At 31.2% G+C, this 19,897-nt stretch overlaps 1 pseudogene; it reads right to left on the bottom strand.

Annotated features, from left to right (window-relative positions):
* Positions 1–10,635: 10,635 nt before the first annotated feature.
* LOC114374233 lies at positions 10,636–18,982 on the bottom strand (annotated as a pseudogene).
* Positions 18,983–19,897: the final 915 nt, after the last annotated feature.

Raw genomic sequence — 19,897 nt, forward strand, 5'->3', positions numbered from 1 at the left:
TAGGCCAGCATCTAGCTCGCCTGGGCCATGGGAAAGCTTCAGCCTTAAGCAACCAGCTTGCCTGGGTAAGTTGATACCTTCAAGCCTAAGCAATTGGCTTGCCTAGGCGAGCTCTAGCTCGCTTGGGTGAGCTTCCCCTACTCTAAATGGCCTTTTCCTATAAATAGTCATGCAAGGGAAAGGTTTCAGAGGTTGGAAAACTAAGGAAAGAAAGGAAAAATGCAAAAAGGAATAAGAGAAGAAGAAAAAAAAGAAAAGCCAAGGCACTTCCAAATCAAACCGTGTATCATTTCCTACATCATTTCTCTTGTAAGCCTTGTACCTTGTGCAACAATCGGTTGGTTTTTCTTAAGATTTTGATGTAATCTCTGTACTTTTATAGGTCATTTGTGATATTTTGTGTGCATTTATCTTCTTCACTTATCGTCAGTAATTTCATTTTATTCGTAAGGCTTAGTTCTAATCGGTCACTAGTGTCATGAAATTGGTTTTTTTAGTAAGACTGGAAAGTAATAAACAAAACTAAATGAAAAAAAATCAATTCACAACCAAACTTCTTTTCATCAAATATCACTTAAGATCGTTTCAAGGTCCAACGCCTTAACATTCTCTTCACTTTTTTTCAAAATAATTAAAACATCATTTCAAGGTCCAATGCCTTAACGACTTTTTGTTTGCATTAAAAATGAATCTTTAAAAAAAACATAAACATTCTTATTAAAGAACTACGTATGTCTGATTTCCTCATTGCACTTGAGGATACGTAGGAGCAAGGGCAACACCCTTGTCGATTAAAAAAATAATAAAAAAAAGGGAAAATAAATATTTTTGAAGTCATATTTTGCACACTAGATTAAAGGCTATCATCCCTTGTGATGGGTGCATGGAGTGCTAATACCTTCCTTATGCATAAACAACTCTCAAACCCTTCTTTTCAAAATTTGTAGACCTCTTTTGGTTTTTCTAACATTTTCCTTGAATAAACTTTGGTGGTGACTCCCATGGAGTGCTAATACCTTCCTTATTGCTTTTATTTATTTATTTTTTTTCGCCGCCCTGTTGTAAGGTAGGTTGCGACAACATCTTAACTTCAATAGTTATTCTTAAACTAGGGGTTTAATATTTCTGGTATGAAGAATTGTCTTTCTTCTTATTTCAAAGCCATTTGTAATTATACCATGCATATATATTGTGCGGTTTTGGTGCAACTTAGAAGCATTTGGTGAATCTGTTATTCTACTAGGACTTTTTAGTTTGTACAATTAATGAGAAAATGCACTTCTCATTTTGTTAAAAAAAATGTAGGCTATATGGATTACTGAGTATTCAAAGAGAAAACAGAACCTATAAACTAGGAAATAAAAAGATTCAAGATCCCTAAAATCAAGTATACAAATCAATCTCTTAGTACAAAATTTATCCAAATCAACCAAGAAAATAAAGGAAGGACATAATCTAAATAAAGCCACATGTTTGAATGATCTGCTGAAGAAAAATGCTTAGACGTATTTGAAATAGATTAAATTTAAAAAAAAGGTTTTTTAGATTGTAAGATATTCTAACTTCAATTTGTTTTCATAAACTTAAGCTTCTTAAAAGATTACTCATAGCAAATTTTAACAAGCATAGTTTACGTTACAATGCCAAATAATGCATGGAAATAAATCAAATAATCTTCCATATGTTAATCAATATAGGGTTAAATAGTCAGGTAGTGTATAGACCACACCCATGGTTAAAAAACCCAAGTTCCTTACACCTGAGTCTGTAACTAGCAAAATAATATTAGAAAAAGGTATAAAATGAAGCCCATAATCACATTGATTAGAGTTAAAAACTATCTTAATCATCTAATAATCCATATCACTGAAGTATCATATAAACTCATAGAATTAAAGATTAAAGACAAGGTCAATATTCAAGAAGTTAAAAATCACCTTGAAGAACACCATTATAGGAGAAGAAAACAATATTGATGATAGGACCAAATATAGCTTGCCCCAATAAAATTTTCTTCAAGGTTGATAACACATCTGTCTTCGGTATAATTTTGGATAGAAAATTAAACCACTTATGTTGTATTGGCCCCAATATTAGCAACCCATATATTGCCATTCAGGACGTCCTTATTAAATCATATAAGCAGGAAAACTGGGCAATGCAATAATCTAACAAATGTGTATATCAGTATGTTAGTGACAAAGACCCAATAAAAGTCAAAACAAGTAGTAATAAAAATAATGAGAGCATTTTTACCCTGTTCAATAAATAGAGTAGGCTCCTAGACCTTGATTTAAAATAGATGATTTGATAAAATGAAAATGCATTAAATATGCTGAGAAGGAAATAATTTAGTCATCCTTCACCAAACTCATATAATTCTATACAAATTATTACACTAGTAGCTACCAGCTCAAATATGAGTAATCATTACACCAACAAAAAATTGAATTAAGAGAGGAGGAATATAGTGTGAATGCTATCTTTTAGATTAAAAGATGAATGAAGGGAGAGGAAGAGAAGAACAAAATTTCAGATTTCAGAGCTCTTTTAGAGCACAAAATTTCGTGCTCTTCTCTTCCTCTCCCTTCATTCATCTCCTTCTTCCTCCAAGCTCTTATCCATGGCCTCCTATGGTGGTGAGCTTCTTCTAGACTCATCTTCTCCTTGAAGTGGCATCTCCTCTCTCTCTTCCTTCTCCATTCCTCTGCCATTCATCTTCCAAGAAGCAAAGGAATCCATTGATGAAAAAGATCCTAGGCCTACAAGCTCCACATGGAGCTTACATCAGGAAGTGTCGAGGTCACCCAGTCGTGCACAAGAAACTCCCTCTCCATGGTGATCAGCCCGAGTCTTAAGGGACTTCCAAATCGGGTGACATGCCCCCAAGTAAAAGTATTTCCCCTCATGAGAAATTACAAGTACTTACTGACAAAGTTTGTATTATTTCCATGCAATATGAAGTATGAAACATGGGCACCATCAATGCATTGATCGTGGATAATTAAAGATTCTAAGTCATCCCCCTCTAGAGATACTTAAAACTCTTTAACCATTCTATTTTCCCTACCAAGGATATCTATCATGGTCACTGCACCCTCCATGCACATACATAATATACATCATCACAAATGACATTTTCAACATCAACAACATCTCATCTCAATGTCATTATCAACATCAACATCATCTCATCTCAATGTCCTTTTCAACATCAACATCATCTCATCTCAATGACATTATCATCATGAACATCATCTCATCTCAATGACATTACCAACATCATCTCATTTCAATATTATCATCAATAATAACATCACATCATGTCACATTATCATTAATAACAACAACATTCTCATATCAATATTATCACCAATAACAACATCATTCTTTATCAATATTATCATCAATAACAACATCAACTCATATAAACATTATCATCGACAACAACATCATCACTAATCACATCCCACAAATACATACATATAAATTTCATGCCTGAGATTCACACTTCCCATGTCTTCAAACAACATAAGTCTAATACAACAACAATCCATAATATCATGAGACTAGTATTTTAGGGAAAAATTCTAAATTAAAAAGGAGAACTATGGTTTACAAAACAAACTCGCATGCCCATTTAAAATTTAATAAAGGAGTAAATAGAAGAACAAATATGAAATTTTGGGTAAAGTATCCTCTATAATTAAGTCTTCCCCAAAAAATTTCAATCGTTACAACAACAAAATCATTCACAATTTCATTCATGAATAACAAATATATCACATCCCATTAGTTGAAAACAGGGACAACTATACATCCCCAAAGTTGGGTTCCTTGCCCCAACTATGGTATCAAAGTGGTAAACCAAAATAAACTTCCCTTACCTATCATGAGCTCTTTGTCAGCTCCTCTCTACGTCACTTAGAGGCCTCACTCATTCACATTCGTTGGTCCAAACATAGAGTTCTATATACCAAATCGAAGGCAATTTGGTATAGATTTCAAAAACAAGGTTAATAATAACATTCACGATCAATTACCTCTGTCAAAACAATAAAAAAGGCTAATGGGTGTTTTGGATTCTACTACAAAGAGACGTCAATTTGAAATTCTGACTACGCCAATGTGATCGAGGTTCAACAAAGGTCATGAAAACAACGCCAATTTTATAAAAAGATAACTTTTACAACGTCTCATTTTCAAGGGTTTTTCAAAGGAAGTGTAAAAACATCCTATTACGGTACTCAAAACACAAGAGATACTAAGAGAAGCTCAACTAACTAGGTGAAAAGCATAGAAGTCAAGATTACCCTCAGAAAAACTAAGAAAGAAATGATTAAGAGCTTGTTTCTTTACCGAATCCTTGAAGTGGATTCTGAGGATTCCGCTTCGATTAAAATGTTCCTCTCTGTGCGGTGGTTCGGCAGCAAGCAACGATAGCTCGTGGTGGCCACCAGTGGTTGTGTGGTGGGGGAGGAGTTTCTAGGATGGTTTGGGCAAAGTTTTGAGAGAGAAAGAGACATGAAATCATGTTTTTCACATTGAAAAATGTATTTATAATCTGCAGATCTCGCTTAGCGAGCTCGTCTTGATAAGTGGAATATACTTTTGGCACTAAGCGAGACTTTTTGTGCTGAGCACAATTCATCTCGGATTGGGATTTACATTGAGCGCGACATTTCGCACTGAGCGCAATTCCTCTCAAGTTGGAATTGCGCTTAGTGTGCTTCTCACACTAAGAGAGATGTGAAAAAGTGTTATTTTGCATATCGCAACGGTCAAAACATGAAGACTTGGGTTATGAAGCTAGAGTCCAAATTTGAAGCTGATCCAACAGTTAATGAGTATGAGATTGTGGTTTTACCGGAACAAGTTTAGGTAAAACTTGAAATCTCATAATTTCAACCTAAGTCAATAAAACTCCACATAACTCAACATTCACGTCAAGCAAATCACACATGAATAATTCGCACAATACCTTAACTCATCCAAATCAATCACATAATCAAATAACAAGAGAAATACATTAAACATCAATTTACAATTAGCAAAATTTCAGGGTGTTTCACATACTTCTTTGTACTTGTTTAATTTACCATTTAATGTTTATTTTATAATGTTTGTAAATAGTTAGAGGAGCTTGGTCGATCTGCATATGTAGATGAGGTCTTTCAGTAAACTCATTTACTAAAGGATACTGGTCAATTTGTCGATGATAGATCTAGGCAGACACATATGAGACCATTATCTTGCATGCTCTTTTATTTTTTAAAATGTTTATTATACTTATAAAATAATGATTGTTTATGAATGACAAGAAGATTTTGAGGCTAGACTATCTCAAGCTAAGTCTGGTGCTACATCAAGTGTTGGTGAATCACAAATCACTCCTTTAGATCCTGCTGAAGAACAAAGATTTAGTAGGACTCAATGTTGGGTTGCAGCTATCAGACCAAAGTGTAAGGGATGCCTTTACGGTACTGAAGATCTAGCTTATACTTGTAAATTTGGAAATGGTAGCTTCATGCAACATATGTAAGGATTTTCCAGTCACACTCAAGATTTAATGGAGATTAATTGACTAAGGGAGGAGCTTCGTCCATCAAAGGAGGAGATGTGTGTATTTCAGTCATTGGTACTTCAGTTCCTACCTCCTAAAGCACAAAATATTATTCATCAAGATCAATAACCATACTAGCAACAACAGGACCAACAACAACAAGACAATGACCAACTAGATGATCAGCTCAACAACAAGACAATGACCAGTAGAGGCACTCTACCAATGAATATTCTAGTTACTAACTTAGCAACACAAAATTACTATTGAGATATTAGACATTGTGTTTTTATTTTTTTTATTTTAAATTTATGTGAATTTATTTTACCATTTGAAATGGATTTATGAATATGAGTAATTCATTTATTACATGTGTGTGTTAATTTAAATATTAACGTTAAATAATATAAGTGAAAAAAATATATTCCTATTTTACCAATGTTAAATAATAAAAATGAAATAAAGAATTCTTGAAAAAAAAATTCCGACAGATATACCGTCGGTAATTTCCCACGGATCTATCCGTCGGAAATTACCCATAGATATATTCATCGCTATTTTCCCATGGATATTTTATTGAAAAATTCATCGAAAATTTCGACAGAAATTACCGAATGTCTCTTTTCAACGGATATTTTCATCCGTAATTATCAAGGAACAACAAAATTTCGTCAGTTAAAATTTCCTACAAGCATTTTATCGATGGATTTTGACCCGTCAGAAATACTGAATTACCGACGGATTTTCAAGGTTACTGATGGATTTGTGCTGTCGGAAATACCTTTTTTTTAGTGTGAAAAGGCTATATGGTCATTTTAATATTTTTTGAGTTTGATTAATTCTTTATCTTTTAAACAGATTAATTTGATCATTTATCTTATTTAAGAGATTTAAAATGATTATTTATTTTAAAAAAATCATTTTGGTACCTCTTATTATTTAAACGGATCAAAATAGCGCTTTAACTATTTAAATGTATTCAAAATGATTCTTTATATGAGTGTTATTCGAAGGAGAACATTTAATATATTTAAGCTATATTTGGCGAAACAAGTGAAAAATCTAGTTGAAAGCTGGTAAGCTAGCGGATAGCTGAAAGCTGAAAAATTAGTTTATTTAATTAAGTTTTCGATAAAAACTAGCTGTTAAAATAGAGGAAAAGTGTAAAATGAAAAAAAATAATAAAATCATCATTTATTTAAAATAAGTGATAAAAAAATTAGTGAAAGCAAAGCTACCATGATGATTCACCAAGATGTTTTGATGATGCCAAAAGCTCAAAGAGTTGTTTCAAGATTAAAGAATCAAGCATTCAAGATTTCACTCAAAGATTCAAGAATCAAATGAAGAAATTAAGAAGCATCAAGCCAAGTCAAAATAGGTAGTAAAAAGTATTCTTTCAAAAAAACATCAAATAGCACACTTTTTGTTTGAAAAAGGATTTTCTAAAATCTTCTAAGTTACCAGAGTTTTTACTCTCTGGTAATCGATTACCATTTGGTAGTAATCGATTACCAGTCACCAGGATGGTTTTCAAACTAGTTTCAGTGCTTTGCAACGTTCCAAAATGATTTTAAAATAGTATAATTGATTACACTATATTAGTAATCAATTACAAGTGAATCTGCACGTTGGAATTTAAATCCAATCGTGAAGAGTCACAATTTTTCATAAAATTCATTGTGTAATCGATTACACCATTATGGTAATCGATTACCAGTGAATGTTTTATAAGAAAATGTTAAGAGTTATAACTCTTAACATGGTTTTCTCAAAAGGTATCAAGGTCAAAAACAAAAACTGTGCTATCCTTCTATTTTTCTCTTATTCTTCTTTCCTTCTCCCTCTTGCCAAAAGAATTCAAAGAACTAACCGTCTGAAAATTCTTTTTGATTCCCCAAACAAAGAATTCAAAGAACAAACCGTCTGAGAATTCTTTGCCCAAATACTGAATTCAAAGAACTAACCGTTTGAGAATTCTGTGTAAGAAGCGGATAGCTTCTTGATTGTAATAGTGAACACAAGGAATGATACATCCTTTGTGGTTCGCTTCAAGTAGAGGGTACATCTACTTGGTTGTTCAAAGAGAACAATGGAGGGTACATCCTTTGTGGCTCTTTGCTTGTAAAGGATTTTTACAAGAAAAGGAAATCACAAGAGGTTGCTTGAGAACTGGATGTAGGCATGGGTCATTGCCAAACCAGTATTAAACTTGTGTTTGCTTTCTTCTTTCCTACGCTCTTTACTTTTCCGTCATGCACTTTTTATTTTTGTTTCACTTTTGTCTAAGTTATTGTTTTTGTTCTTTACTTTCTCATAACTTAGTAGTAAAGCCTAATTGAATCTAGTAACATTAAGAAGGATAAATTATTAATTAGTCAAGACACGTTCATAACTAATTCAACCCCTTTCTTAATTATTCCGAGACCACTTGTTCCAACAAAATTAAATAAATGTATTGAAGATAAAAATAGGAAAAAAAATATAAAACTAGAATTAGAAATTAAGTAGCGTTTCAAAAAATACTAGAAGCTACTAACAAAAGCTTTTTTTTACCATACATCCAAACAAGCTTTTCAACTTATAAAAAAAAATTAGAAGCTAGCTAAAATATCTTACTGAACATAACTTAACTTAATGTGATAAATTCTACTATAATATACATGAAATTAATTTGCTAGTTAACTTAGAACTTCAAATTTAATTTCACTTGCTTCTTTTATCTTAACTTTTGCTTGACAGGACATTTCAATTAATTTTTAACTTTTTATTAGTTGAAAAACTTATTTGACTATTCGGTAAACAATTTTTTTTAGTAATTTCTAGTATTTTTTTTAAATGTTACTTGAAGTAATTTTTATTTAAAATCCTGGCTTTTAGCTTTTTATATTTTCTTTAAATTATTATCCTCAATATATTTATCTAATTTCCTAGTTAGCCTTTTTAAATAAATCATGATTTTATCATTGTTCTATCATTTTATATTTTTCTGTTACTTCAACCATTAATTTTACCGAACACTTATAAAATGAACACGTTGAAGATCAAGATTAGTGAGGTTGGATATAATTAAGTCAATTAAATCATATTAGCTTACATAAACCTAATTTTAAAATATATATTATTAACTTAATTATTATTATTAAAATTTAATACTAAATATAACTAATATGAGCAATTTAATTCTTCATTAAATAAGATTAAATTTGTTTAATAAAAATGATCATATTTTGACTAATAATATACATATGATTTGAACAAAATAATCAAATAATAAATAATTGATATTTTTTAAAAAAAAAATTGGTAATATATTTTACTAATTTTGGTAAAGAAATATTGAATATAAAATAGAAGAAATGTCTAAATATATACTTCACCAAAAAAAATATTCATAATTTTAAAAGTATACTTACCTGTTGGAGAGTGGTTGAAACAAACCAAACAAATACATATCGAATAAAGAAAAAGTAGGGTAAAAGAAATAAATAATTAGAAAAATAAATAAATAGAAAAGAGATTAACTAATAATCTAAGAAAGTGATCTCAAATAATATGACAAAAACTCTAGATGAAATTAATAATAGAAAAATACAAATCAATATATATAGAATATAAATCAATCCCGACAATTCTAATCGAAAGAAAAAAGAAACTGAATTGTAAGTAATATATATATATCAAATTATTTAATTATTAATATTTTATTTTTTAAGCTACTATTATTTATTATTATTTAAAAATAAAAGAATTTTTAAAAAAAATATTATATATAGGTACAGAGTCTCACAACCTCAATTGCATGAACACAAAGATGAGGCACAATAATAATAGGAAAAAGATATTTTTTATTTATAAAAAATATTATTATTATTTAAATATTTAAAATTTTAAAATAGAAGAAAAAAATCTATTTTTGATTTATAAAACATTAAAAATCAATAATAATAATAATAATAATAATAATAATAATAATAATAATAATAATAATAATAATAATAATATATTTTAAATTGAATAAATAAACAGCCATTAAATAATATGACTAATGAAGCTAATATGACTAATACTAATATCTCAGTGCAAACTTAAAATACAATGCAAGTTACAAGAAGGCCACACTTAGTTTGCTTTTAGATATGAGAGAGTGTTTCAGCCGTGCGATTCATCTAAGCCCAAAAGATTGCTAGAGAGATGGAGAGGATTCTTACATACATGTATCCGGTATTGATTCAACTTAATCAGTATTGGGTTCAAATTTATGTTGAATATTTGGAAGAAAAATTTAATTAATTTATTGCTCATAATAACAATAATCCTATATGGTTAGAATGAACATTATTTCTGTTGGAAGATATATGTGATAAAAAAATGAATAAACTGTAATTTTAGTTTTTTTAATTTTTTAAATTTATCATTTTGGTCCTCTTAGATTTTAATTATAATATTTGATTTCCGTAATTTTATAAATTAGTGATTTTGATCTCATTAGTAGATTATTAACAAATAATTATGATTAATAGAATTATTAAATTAATTATAAAATAATTAAAAATTATTAATTATTAAAAACTTTAATAAAAAATATTAACCCTAATCATACACAACACTATGCTCATTTTTTTGTCTGCAAACATCTTTTACACTTTTGTGCATGTGATTCTATCAATAACAACAACATGGAATCAAAATCACTAATTTATAAAATTAGTGATCACATGTTACATTTAAAAATAAAACAAATCAAAATCATAAATTTAGAAAATAAGAAAAATTAAAATTATAATTTAATAAAAAACAAATACCTGCTAGAAAAAAATCAGAGTTGGTTTAAATAGCAGAAAATTAGGGACACACACGTGGAATTGATGAGTTTGGAGGTGGAGAATGATTTGGAAACAGAACCTAAAATTGCTATGGTCCATGAAAAGCATATTATAATGATTGCACGGTTACGCTGGCATAGATATCTTTTCCAAAGAGAGACATATTGGATGCTCTAGAGTTAATGCTCTCCCCACTCATTTTTGGCAGGGATCATGGCGTGGCAATAAAAGTGAGAAAAGACATCGATTTTCATTATCTTAGCTTGTATATCGTGCCAAATAGAGGTGGAAAATTAAACATGAACCGATAAAAAGACATTGACACACAATCACATTAGACCATATAAAGATTCCTAAAAACATATTCATTTTTTGAGGCAGGAAATGACAACTCAATTACCTGTGTGAAACCATCCATCTTTAATAGCTTTCTTTGTTAACTCTGGATTTTTGTAGTAACCAGTGAAAAAAGTTTTCCCTCTCACACATATCTCACCGCATGGAGGAGTTTCAAGAGGATTGTAGCCCATCTCTGGAACCTCCTCTAGCATTATTTCATTATATATGGATACAGCACCAACGGTACCAAGCATGCACATTTCGTCGGGAAAGCCAAGAGTAGTTGGTCCACATGTTTATGTCAGACCTGGATTAACCATTAATTGTGTCAATGTAATGTATCTATATGTTGTGTTATGCCCAACATAAAAATGTTAGATTTTATCTGTTTAATCTTATCTATATATAGTATAAGATTATTAAATATTTTGAGATACGTTGTTCTGATAAATCTTTTATGTGATTTATTATTAATATTTTTCTTGAGTAAATTGAAAAATATGGTTACATTTATGTGAAGATCAGCCAATACTACATATTTTGAGCTATATAATAATTTCTCGACTAATAACATATTTTTTAATCAAGTCTCTTTTCTTGGTTGAAACTTTTGTTAGTTTGAAAATAAGATTCACTAAATTAAGAATGAGATTACATGTTTAATGACACCCAAGTAAAAGTGTGTTGGAAAAAATAGTTTTGTTAATATTTCTTATAGTATAACTATATTTCTTCTTACCATAGCCTTGCCATAGAAAGGCACAAGTAGTGACACCCAAGAATTCTTCCACCTCAGGGCTCAAGGCTACCCCACCAGTATTATTAGTCGAACACGACCCCAAGCCTAGCTTTGACCTAAAATGGAGGGGTAGGAGTTAGGACAGGAGTAGGTTGAAAATTTGGAGAAGGTTTTACCCATATGTAAAAGAAGTTTATTTTCAAGAAAAATAAAAATACAAGTTTTAGGTAAGAGATATTGTACAACCTTTTTGAAGGCTAATAAATCAGCTAAACGTGATGCTTGTCTATGTTTGTATCCTTTTTTCATCCAACCAAGTTTGCTGCATTTGAAGAAAAAAATATGAATTAGCAAAACTGCCTCGGCCTAAAATCCATGATTTCAATAAATGAAAGTACTATTACTTTTACCAAAAAATGTTACAACTAAATATAGCATCATACAGAATTCCAACTTACTAGTTGTAGAGCATGCCAAAAACTGTTCTCCTCATTGGATTGAGTTCTTCCACTGCTTTCTTGATTCCTGAAACACATATTCTTTTTCATTGAAACAAAGTATAAACAACACATTCTATCACAACATTTCTCCTAACACATTTTTTATTTAAAACTTATTAAAAACTATAAAATTAATAAGATCCAAAAAAAATTATAGTTTCTAATAAATTTAAGTCAACAACAAAAAAATGCATTCAAAATATGTATAGTGTTGCTCGCATTTCTAATCCACAAGCAATAAATTTTTTGTAGAGGAGTAGCCTTGCCTTCATAGACCTTTTCGAAAACCCGTGGGACTCTAGCAAATAGTGTTGGCTTTAACTCCATTAAATCATACCTCAACGCGTTCATATCCTTCAAGCAAACAATTCAAGAAATTCATGAAATTTAAAAATAAAAAAATAGAATATTTGTACTTCTTTTTAAGGTTCCATATTGACATGTCAATAGTTAATACACTATTATAAATGTTGTTTTCTAAGTCGGTTCTTTTAGGCATTTTACAACGATTTTAACCCGTCTTAGAAAGTAGTGTTGTAAAATAGCGCACACAATATAACAACAGTTGTAGGCCCATCTTAAAAGGTAAAGTATACTAAGACGGTAATACCAATAACCGTCTTAGAATGTTTGGTATACAAAGGCGGTTTTTTGCGATCACCCGTCTTAGTAAACAGGTTATTCTAAGATGTTTATATGAATAACCATCGTAGAATGTCAAAGATACTAAGTCGGTCGTAAGTAAAACCGTCTTAGAATGTTGTCAATGTAGGTGACTTTCTAAGTCGGTCTTCGTTATAACCGTCGTAGAAAGTAGTTATGCTAGTTGACTTTTTAAGACGGTCATTAGAATAATCGTCTTAGAATGTTTAGAATACAAAGATAATTGTCAAAATAACCATCTTAAAATGTTATTTTTTTTTGCTATTGAAATTTTTTTCAATAAAACCCTCCATTGTTTCAAAAAATTTATTCTAAAAACAATCGAACAACAAACGATTTTAGAAACTAAATATTTAGACTAATTAAACAAATTGTTTATAAATTATGATATATCTCCTCTGACAAAAAATATCCCGTGACATAGTCTTTTGACAGTAAATAGCAGAAAACCAAAAATAAAAATGGGATCCAAATGTTCTAACTTAACCATGAACGTGTAGTGAAAGTAAGCTTTGGTAATCTGATAATGGGATAATTTAGAAACTCTACATAACTAAAAAAATTATGCACGAAGATGCACTTTACAACAAAGAACAAATCAAATTTTATTCCATCTATCACAAGATATCAAATTACCTGTTCTTGGAACATATGAAATTCGTCATAGCTGAGGGAGTCATCACTGTTTGAGTCAAGGAGCTGCATCATTTCTCGGGCATCTTCTCCTGGCGCACCAAGCTCCTCCATCACTTGTGTAAGTTCCTCAATGCTAATTTTATCGTCTCCGTTCTTGTCAAGAAGGCAAAACGCTCTATCCCTCTGGTCAATTTCAATTCCTTTATGATTTGTACTTGTCAGAAAATCTTTAAGGCACAGCGTAGTCAATTCAGTTGCAGCCAACATGATGGTCTTCAGACGCTTTGCCTGAGCAACAACAACTAAAACATACATGCCAATTCCCTTCTTTTTGTTCTCTCAAGAAGATAAAAGAATAAAAATAAGTTCAATGTCTTCATATGTAGTTAGTTTTTAGATATATGTATAGAGATGAAATTAATTTCAATTTTCTTTGTATAGTCCTAATGTTCTATGATAGAAATTTATATTCTCATTTTTGAAAGAAGACACTAACCTCCTCAGGATCAGTAAGGCCAGCCTTGTATAATGAATGAGCAGCTATTCCACCAACTGCTAGCCTGTCCATTTCAGTTGTTCTTATCTGTATTTCCATCAATGGTCTTGTCTTACCATTTTCAATCACTTCAACTGCCATATCCAAACTCAAAACAAAACTGCAGTGTTTGAACAGGATAATAGGATATAAAACATAAAAAATTCTTAACTCTAGCTAAAGAAAAGAAAGAAAGAAAACAAAACAAAACTTCACCTGAGTAAATCCTACACGGGGTTGGGGTTTTAGGATCCAGGTTTCATGATGGGAAAGAAAATGACAGGGACATGTAGTTTTAGTTCCTAGAAGCTGCCTCATGACAGTCAACTTGTTTGGTTCATAAACTCCGTCAATCAAATCATAAAATCAAAAAAAGATTAAAAAAAACATATTATACAAACTAATATATATTACCATACACAAATTTATATAATATAATATGTATAAGAACCTATTAATGAAATGCATGATCCAGCTCAACTCAAATTGGCTCATATATCTAAACGATTTGAGCTAAGCCAATCAGAACAGTTACAATTTCTATTTGAGCCAAGCTCAATCCAAACAAATTGGTTCACATAAATTCAAGCTGAGTTTTAAGGCAATCCAATTGTAATCAAGTTGAGACCAAGCTTGGTCAACTCAATATCAGCAACACTGGTGATGAAACTATAGAAAGGCTTACCACTGCCTGGTTTTTTCCCTTTGTCCAATGCATCATTTTCAGATGATGTCTCTTCCTTCGTGATTGATTTTCCAGAAGACTACAATACCACAAAAAAACCAGCTTTAGACTTAAATCATGGTGGAATCTGGAAAACAAAATATGCAAAAATTACATGGGAGGTAGTAAAATGTTCTTGAAAATTTCCATTATGGGGTCTCGTGTACTTTCTCCTAAACTGATCTCTTAAAAAGATTTTTTAGGAAAAGATTTCAGCATTAATTAAATTTAACATCTGTGGACTTATCTTAACAAGGCATGTGATATGTATCCCAGACACATGGTGCCTACAATTTTGAAAATATATTGCATGTATCGTGCATAAGGAAAAAACATATCAATTATTTATGTGGTCTGTGGAAAGAAATGAAAGGACATGTAAGCTACTGAACTCACAACCAACAATTTCATTCGGATGCTCCTTTCTTCCTCATCCTGGTCAGCATACTTCTCCTTTATAATCATCTGCTTCTTCCTCCTCTCCTCTTACTCTTCTTTCATTTAAATGAGATCCCAAGGAACTCTCATCCAAGCAAAATAGTAGGCCAAAACCCATGATAAGAGGGTGTGGTGGAAGAAAATTTTTATGTAACATATTTATATAAAATATGATGTCGAGAGAAATATAGAAAAGAAAAAATAAAAATATCAAATAAGTGTTTATTAGAAAGAGTATACAAATATCATTATTGATAAAAGCTCATAAATCAGTATTAACTTTGATTCAAATATGATTTTGTGTTGTCTTCGCAATACATTAAGTGCCGAAATGCCTATTTTTAGTTTCTTGTTGGGAGAGAAGAAGCAAAAGGTTAAGTGAGGTATTCTCCAACAATAACAAGAAACGATCAAAGGAAATCAAACTACACCCCTTGAAAATAACCTTTGGCCAAATATCACAAAGAAGCCAAAATGAATATTCCTATAAAACCATAAGCATAAGGTATCTTTCATTAAAATTTAAGAAAAATCACATTTTTTTAAAGAAAACAAAAAATAAAATAGCTTCATTAGAGCAGAGAAAGTAAAGTATGGAAGCAGATTATAAGAAATTTGCCTTAAAAAAATCCAGAAGAAACATATAGGGTAAATTTTTCTTACAGGCAATTAAGAATGAGAGGAATTCCAAGATAAGTATTACGATCTGGTAATGGCATATTTCTAAACATAAGTGCAAACTGAAACTTGTATGTCCTACCACAAATGGAAACCCAGTTAAGTAACCGATTTATAATGCATATGATATATAAAATGGTAATGATCCAATAAACTTCTTAGAAATTGAAATGAGGCAAACTCTGCAAAACTAATTCTGTTTCTTAATTCTTCCCATCACAGACCACATGTATAAAAATATATAGAAAATCAACGATGGTAGTGACAATGACAAGATAATAAGTTAATGAAAAATTGATAATAAAGACTTATTGACATAGAACAACCTATAAGAATTTATTCTTTTATACAATAAATAAAAAAATAAAAACCTTATCCACAGGGAGTGTCTTCTCATCATCATCCATTTCATCAAGATTGTTGTTTAACAGTAAAGTCATGCAGTTCCTGTCGAGATGAAGCTTATCAATGAGACCAGCTACTGGGTTTCCAACTTTCTTTTCTTCCTTCACCATCCGAGCAAGGTCATCCCAGTTCATACCCTTTGCAAGAGCTACACGAACAACTAATATAGCAGCATCCACATCTTCCAAGTTATATTCTATCAATTCTACCATCTTAACACAGTGATCAGCTTCTTTCCTCAAAGCGTGTACTCAATTTTCCTACACAGCAGAAATGAGATATATTATGTTGAGTATCAAATATTATTTTTTGAAGTTATATTTGTGTCATGTGTTACTACATTCAATCATAAAATGATTGTTTTAATTTATAGATTGAAGCCAGTACTCAAAACATAAATGCATTTGGTTAAAATTTACCCTATAATGAATTAGAAACAAATTAAGAGAATAGGGAATTTAGAGCTTGTTTGGTTCAAGACACATGTTTTGTCTCCATTTATATCATGTTATTAATGAAAATAAGATATGAAAACATAAAACATTTTATGAAACCAAACAGACCCTTGTTTTTCTGTCCCTGTCTAGCAAGAGAAATACAATTTCAAGTAGCATAACCCAAACTACTATATTTAGAAAAATGGAAGAGATAGATATAATAAAGGAATTAGGAAGCACAAATGCGACATGAGAGATGGAAACAAAGTTAGACTTCCAAAGAGCCTAAGATATCAATGCATTTCATGTGTTATTTATTGAACTTAGAAAAATAACTCATAATTAAGGGTTTTCAATAACCGTCTTAGAATGTGCGTTGTAAAATGTATTTTTTATTATAATACTTACAAAAGTACCACCGCCTCACTTTCTAAGGTGGTTCCCAGAGAACCATCATAGAATAGGTGTCGTAAAAAATTAAATTTGTAGTAGTGATACTACCAAGGAAATCCAAATTAATGTGAAATTGGTGGACAAACGTACCCCATGATAGTATCGAACGATGCACCCTTATAGAAAAAGTACTCCTAAATAGTGTGATCAAGGATATGAGCCAAGGGTAGGAATGATAAATACACATCATCCACAGTCATCTATGCAAATTAATAGTATTCTTGTCACTTTTGTTACGAGAAAAATGCATGGTATCATAACAATTTTCCAGTGTATCAAGTATTAGATTTACCTTGTCTTCAAATTGTTCCATGAAAAGATCCATTCCTCTTACTAAAGCCGTTACGTTTTCATTCGTTAAAACAACACCTTTAGGGTCCACTAGTGTACATTATTGTGCAAATGTCATGAGCCTGAGGAGGAAAAGTACTTTTTGGGTTTTCTTTTCCTTGAAAGAATAATAGTTAGTCCATTTTAACTAGATCAGATAGACAGCTAACTACGAGTAATTACAGGAATAGCCTACAGAGAACAGTTTTAACACCATATATCCATATGAATTTTTTATTTTTATTTTTGTAAAGTTTGTGCCAGCTTGGGATTACATTTATTTCACAAAAGAGCAACTGATTCAATTAAAGAGGTTCATATAGATAACACAACACCTTTTCAAAAGAAAAAAGAAAAAAAGTAACTCATTTATCCCATGTGAACAATTTTTTAGAAACCGCATCCTCTAACCTTCACAAAACAAACCAAATTCTACAATTGCATCATAAAAATAAAAAACGCGCAAGCAATTGAAGAAAACAAACCAAGCAGTTATACAAGATAGCAATTCCTTTAGTGCTAATAAGCATAGAGGTATGATTTATGCATTGGATGACCAATTCCCTACTTACTAACCAAGTGCAAGAAGTCATGCCACGAATATGGCTTAATTCCAATTGCGGTGGCTTTAGCTTTCTCTTCCTCTGTTAATGAAGTGAAGCACACCATGGTTGTAACCATAATCAATTTTAGTTTATCTCATTAAATTGTTTTGCTAGCTAGAGCACAAAAATATTGAAAATTAAACACTTAAATTTACCTTTCAGTCGCTTTGAAGATTTACATTCAGGATTTAAAAGCTGCAAATGGTATACGAACTCAGGAAGAGCCTATAAACTGCTGCTCTGAATCTCTGATATAGAAAATCATCTGAAGTAGAATATTAACTTTTTTATATATAAAAAATTGATATTCCTTCCTTACCTCTTTAACCTTCTTATCTTGGACGAACACAAAATCTATTTATGCATGATCTATGATAAAATTTACAACACCAGGCCCTGCATTTAAAAGAGAAAAAATGCCTTAATTAAAATTTGAATGTTGCCTTTTTATTTAGACCAGAAAACTAATTAAATAATTTCAAACTAATAAAGAGAATGAGCACCATATCTGTTTACTAAGAGATGTAAAATAAACAAAGACCGAAGATTGGCTTTGGTTAGGATCATATCTTTGGCATGCATCTTAATCGCAGAACAATAAAGATGAGAGATAGAGAGAGAGAAGTAGGCATACATGAAATTATTTAACAAGTTGATCTCAGAGAAAACTTACCATGGGTGTCATAGAGAGGCACACAAACAAAGCTTTGAGCAGAACAAGCCTACGCCAATATAAACATAATTATGAAGTATGATATGATAGCATTATAGCAAGAAAGAACAATAAAGGAAATTTTGAGAACACAAGGGTTATAGAAGTGTCAAACCTCCATTGCCATAATCCATTCTGGGCAATTAGATCCATAAATTCCAATTTTAGTGCCCTGTTACAATTGATCATAATAGAAGCAAACATAACTATTTTTGGGACACAATAATGCTTTATATGACAAAACTTTAGGAAAAAGAATAGTGAAACTACAAGAAAGAAAACAAGATGAATGACAAAGAGAAGGAGGCGTGGACAGTTGAACCAGAACAAGTCATCTCCTGGCTCCACCACTAGTGCATCCTTGAATACTTCCCCTTTGTCTTCAATCCTTAGTCCCATCTTTGTTATGATCCTTTGTAGCTTGACACCCACTAATAAGATTGCCTAAGAAATTTACTCAGTTATTTGAGCCCTTAAATCAAGAAAGGAAATGTAAACCAACAAAAGTAGAAGAAAAATAAATAAATAACAGAATGAGTAGTGATGTAGCTCCATGTTGAGCTTGTAGGCCTTGGATCTTCTTCATCAATGAAGTCCTTTGCTTCTTGAAGATTAATGGCAAGGAAATAGAGAAGGAAGAAAGAAGATTGGAGATGCCACTTGAAGGAGAAGATGAGTCAAGAAGAAGCTCACCACCATAGGAAGTCATGGATAAGAGCTTGAAGGAGGAGAAGATGAGGGGAGGGAGAAGGAGCACGAAATTTTATGTCTCAAATGAGGTTTGAACTTTGAAGTGTAATTCTAAAATGATAAAAGTTCAAAAAATGCACACACATGGCCTCTATTTATAGCCTAAGTGTCACACAAAATTGGAGGGAAATTTGAATTTCTATTCAAATTTCACTTGAATTTGAAATTGAATTTGTGGAGCCAAATTTTGGATCCAAAATTTCACTAATTATGATTAGTGAATTTTAGCTATGGTTCAGCCCACTAATCCAAGATTAAGTCCAAGATTCTCCACTAAGTGTGCTTAGGTATCATGAGGCATGTAAAGCATGAAGGACATGCACAAAGTGTGACTATATGATGTGACAATGAGGTGTAGCAAGAAAATGTTCACCCCCTCTAAAATTTAATTGGATTGGGCTTCTCCCAATTCAATTAAACTTATTTCCCAACACACACATCAAATATTCACTTAAATGCATGTGAAATTACAAAACTACCCCTAATATAAAGACTAGTATAAGTGCCCTAAAATACAAGGGCTAAAAAATCCTACATTTCTAGGATACCCTACCTACATTATGG

Source organism: Glycine soja, chromosome 2 (genome assembly GCF_004193775.1).
Source record: "Glycine soja cultivar W05 chromosome 2, ASM419377v2, whole genome shotgun sequence".
Lineage (NCBI taxonomy): Eukaryota > Viridiplantae > Streptophyta > Magnoliopsida > Fabales > Fabaceae > Glycine > Glycine soja.